The sequence below is a fragment of the Drosophila suzukii genome, unplaced genomic scaffold (genome assembly GCF_043229965.1).
Source record: "Drosophila suzukii unplaced genomic scaffold, CBGP_Dsuzu_IsoJpt1.0 scf_4, whole genome shotgun sequence".
Taxonomy (NCBI): Eukaryota; Metazoa; Arthropoda; class Insecta; order Diptera; family Drosophilidae; genus Drosophila; species Drosophila suzukii.
Window position 1 is genome coordinate 3,684,574 of NW_027255927.1, and position 4,895 is coordinate 3,689,468.

The 4,895-nt window shown below is 35.6% G+C and overlaps 1 long non-coding RNA gene across 2 annotated transcripts; it reads left to right on the forward strand.

Moving 5' to 3' along the window:
* Nucleotides 1-3,499: 3,499 nt before the first annotated feature.
* LOC139354912 (uncharacterized) lies at nt 3,500-4,627 on the forward strand. 2 transcript variants are annotated; one of them, XR_011605736.1, is made up of 4 exons: nt 3,500-3,889; nt 4,127-4,297; nt 4,364-4,443; nt 4,498-4,627. It is a non-coding gene; the product is annotated as an uncharacterized lncRNA (long non-coding RNA). The 2 variants fall into 2 exon arrangements; XR_011605735.1 differs by having other exon boundaries at nt 3,504-4,297.
* Nucleotides 4,628-4,895: the final 268 nt, after the last annotated feature.

Consider the following 4,895-nt stretch of genomic DNA (forward strand, 5'->3'; position numbering starts at 1 on the left):
ATAGAGAATTGGGATTTCAGATTTAGATTCCGTAGCCTTATACGCAGCGCAAGTTTGTTACGCGAATATGCCACGCTCACTCTAACGCCCACAAACCGCGAAAACCTGTGACGCCCATAATTTTTATGCTAGATAAAACTGAAATTTAACTGAAATGTATTGGTCTCGTCAATACCTATCGATTAGTCCAAAAAAAAATTTGCCACGCCCACTCTAACGCCCATAACGCTTAAATCTGTATACCGCCGGTAGGTGGCGCATTTTAATCTCGCTTTGCTACTTGCATATCTCTATTTAGCTGAGTAACGGGTATCTGATAGTCGAGGTACTCGACTATAGCGTTCTTCCTTGTTTTTATTCTCGTCCCGTTTTATTTTTAAAATTAATTTTTTTCTGATACTAGATGCAATCGCTCTGGTGGAGCCCTCGGAGCCTCCCGAAAAAACGCTGCAGAAGGCAATGCGGTGCGTTAAGAACTTGAGTTGTACCAAAAAAAAGGCAACGTCGGCACCAGATGCTGAGGAGGAGGTGCCAGCAAACTGCGTAAGAAGCTCAGGAATCTGCACGCCAAATCTCAATAGCCTAGCTCCCATACTTTCCGAGATCTCAGCGTTCATCCGGACAGACAGACGGACAGACGGACATGGCTACATCGACTCGGCTAGTGATCCTGATCAAGAATATATATACTTTATGGGGTCGGAAACGCTTCCTTCTGCCTGTTACATACTTTCCGACGAATCTAGTATACCCTTTTACTCTACGAGTAACGGGTATAACGAGTGACCGAAAGTAATCGTTATTTGTAAGATTTATTTATAATAAAAGAAATGTTGTCTTTGGCATTCAATGTAAAAATCCCAGAAGTCTTTTAAAAATTAAACTTACAAACAATAGTTACTTTCAGCCTCAATAAAAACTTACTTAATAAGGCGCGGACGAAATTTGGGTAGTCTGAGCTTCTTCTTGTTTTGCCCCCCCTCCAAGTTGTGGGACAGAAGAAGTTCCTCGGATAATATGCTTAAGATAAAACGACTTAGCCTTCCATTTTCTTATAGATTTACCATCAGCCTTGTCTAAAAATATAAGAAAATTAAAAAAATATGGAGAAGAAATTCGCTAACTTTTGTTTTCGGTCACTTGATTTATTTTATTTTGTTGTAAAAAATTATTTATGTATTTTTGTATTATTTATTAATTCATTTATTTATTTTGCAGATGCGGAAAAAATACCACTTTTCCAGGGACGAATAATTAGAGACGTTTGAGATTTTTATTTAAATAGCCATGTTTGTTTACTTGCACAAAAATAAAAATTGTGCTTTAATGTTATTAATACAAAAAAAACATAAGTTATAAAAACAAACATCTCTTATTTTTGGTCCCTAGGAACTTAGCACTCAATAAGATTTTCAAATTTTTTCACACATTCATTCATTTGTTCATTTATATGCATCATTTGATGCTTTTCACGTCAAAAATTAATATTTTTCCATTTTTTTAATATACATTAACTTGTTTTTACTCTCACTGTTTAAATAAATATCCGACTATGCAAATCGGTTTATAAAAATATATTCTTGAAACTTCACATATTATTAAATAATATTAATAAACATATAAATTTTCTTAAGAAATACAAATATTTTAAAACAGAAACCTATTATTTTAAATGGTTGTTTTATCATTTACGAACAAATGTCGCATTATTCAAAAGGCAAGGGTGCACAAAAGTCTATATATTTTAGTTGCTGGGCCTCCTTCCCTTCACTCGCACTTTTCCGTTTGAGACATGGCGAGAGAGGGAGAGCCCAAAATTACTTTTTGTGCGCTCTCTTTGCAGACCCGACTGAGAGCGCGTCGCTTTGCCGCCGTTGCGCTCAGCTCTGCCGGCGTCGCTGGCCTCTCTGCCGACGTCGCAGGCGGCTTCGTGATGATTGGGCGCTTAACTCAATTGTGGAACTGCAGGGGAGGTTTTTGCAGTGATTGAGTGCTCAATAAGCGCTGAATGGTACTGCAGGGTAAACACGCGTAGTTTACAACGCAATGTAGTAGAAGATTCACCATAAAACGATCGTCTCCAAGATTGCGTTGTCAACTTTTGATTTAAGAAATAGGTTTTTTTTATTATTTCCGAATTTTAATGTAAGTTGTTATTCATATTTTCTAGTAATTTTTATATTTTTATTTCAGGTACCCCTCTTTAAATCCATTTTGGGGAATAATTTGATAAAAAACTTGGACCAAATAACAAGCCCTGAAATAATCATTCAATTGAATCACAGTAGGTCTAGACGTAAATATGGACTTGCAAATTTCCATAATTTGAATTCAGTCCTGCAAGGTACGTGCATTTTTTGATTAAAAACCAATATTAGAGAAATTGTATTATAAATATTATTAACCAAAACTAATAATTTTAAATGTGTTTATATCTTTGCAGAATCACATAATGTTGCTTCCAGGTGCATTAAAAAAGAGTGCACCCAGAATGTGTTTATTTTGTTACTTCCAGGTGCATTCCAGATATATGCTTCCAGAAGCATGCAACGGGTGCATTCTTCTTTGTCCCATACCCGTCTAAAATGAATGGACAGACTCATCACTTCCGGAACACCTTTTTAATGCCATTTCATAATGAAAGAACGCATGCTGGAATGCTGTCATTTACGACTGAGTTTTCCTAACTTCTTGGGATGTTTGTAGGCGTTGGAGTGGGCGTAGCAAAGATTTTATGGGACAGTCTATAGGTATTGATTAAAACAATGCATATGCATATCTGATAAAAGACATAACAGAACGATTTACAAAGCTGTAAAGTTTTTCGCACCAATTCTACGTGCTCGGATTATTGGTCCTTTTACTCCAATCTTCCTTCTCATTTGGCCCATGTAAATCCACTGCGGTAAGAGAAAATGCAAAGAGCGAAATGCCCTCTTTCCCGCGCCGATACCATTGTTTTTCAGGCATTTAAATATTATATTAACCTAATCGGAATTAGGTAGACCAATAAACTGATGTAAGGGTAGAGAACAGGGGAGTCTTAAGCGACGAGCAAAACATAAAATAGACCGAAAACATTACTATTTATGTATGTTTGCTGAACATGAACAATTTTAGAGCCTACAATGTATTCTACAATTTAAATGTTTGCGTTAGTTGTTCAATAAAATGTTTGGTCGAATAGATTTGTTTGAAAAAGTTCTGGTCGCTGCTTAATTCAGTTTGCAACTATTTACATACAAACATGCAGAAATAAAATGATGTATACATATGTACATTGTCTGACTGACGTCTGACGTCATTGCTTTTCTCAACTCCTTGGGAAGTTTGTGGGCGTTGGAGTGAACTGGCTATTTTTTTGAGAATCAAAGGCATTGATAAAACATACAAACAACATAAATAAACATACATATCTTTTAAATGACAACAGAAATATTTACAGCACTGTAAAGTTTTAGCCCGCCAATTTAACGTGCACGGATTTCGGTCCTTTTCCCCAAAATTTCCCTTCAGTTCTGCAGTAGGGACGCGGTGACATGGCTCAAGGCAAAAAGCTTTTTTTGTGCCTAAAACGCTGTGCCGCTGTTGACGTCAGCAGAGCAGTCGGCGCAGCGTAGAAGACTGCCCACGAAAACGATCGTGCAACAAAGAGAGGCAGATATTCGGATATTTCCCTCTCTTTCTTGTCTTATAATCTGCTGCACTCCGCGCTCGCAGAGACAAATTTCGGCTGGTCCGTTATTTTTTTTTGCGTCTCTCCGTTATGTTCGGCTAGCGACTAATATTTCGGCGGAAAAATTTTCGTGGAGAAGCGACATGTGAATGCCCTAATATTTAAGGAGCATTATTGTGTATAGAAAAAAACAACTAATATTGTTTTATAAAAGTAAACTATTTGATTATAGTAAAATTTAGAAAATTGAATTTACTTATAATGTTATATTGTATTTACTTATTATACATTCTTATTACAATATAATTTTATAGTTAAGTTATAGAAATTTAGTCCGTTAAAATTGATTTAAGTATTTAAAACATTTAAGTATTAACATTTAAAAAAAAATCGTATTGTATTTTTTACTCAAGAAGTAAAAACTATATAGTCGGATATATTTCACTTTAGAAAGGGTATAGGTGCAGTGGCACGCGCCAACAGCGAAGAGAAAACAAAAGAAATCTAGTAAAGGGGTGAGAAGACTTGGTGCATTCTGTTTGAGTGATTGAAAGGGAAGCATCCATTTTAATGGTGCGCAGCAGAGTTACTTTAATCGTTTAGTTAATATAATAAACACAGGTAAGTGCTACATTAAGTTTAAGATGTTGTGCATTGATCTTAGTTTAAAGTACGTAAATTTTGAAGGTATTCAATGGGTTCCGTTAGCCGAAAGTGGATGACGAAATGTTTTGTGCCAATAAAAATTCTGCAACAAGCTATAAAAGGTAAATATACCATTAAACAAATAAAACGCATTTTTTAAACATATGTTTTTTCAGGAGCGTTGGCCAAGGATTCAGAGGACCCGGACAAAGGTTTAAGAACGGCGATGTCTAACGTTAAAAATAAGCTTACGAAGCAAAAAAACAGAAACAATAATTGTAAAATTTTTGAAAATCTAAATAGTACCATATATTTAAAATGAATTAAAATAAAATGAATTAAATTCTATATTTTTTTAATTGAAAACTCAAGGAAAAATTCTGATTTTCACAAGTGATTCACTTGGGACGGGTCCCTTGCAAGTGATTTCACAAGTGAAAACTCAAGGAAAAATTCTGATTTTCCCAAGTGTTTCACTTGGGACGTGTCCCTTGCAAGTGATTTCACAAGTGAAAACTCAAGGAAAAATTCTGATTTTCCCAAGTGATTCACTTGGGACGAGTCACCGGCACGT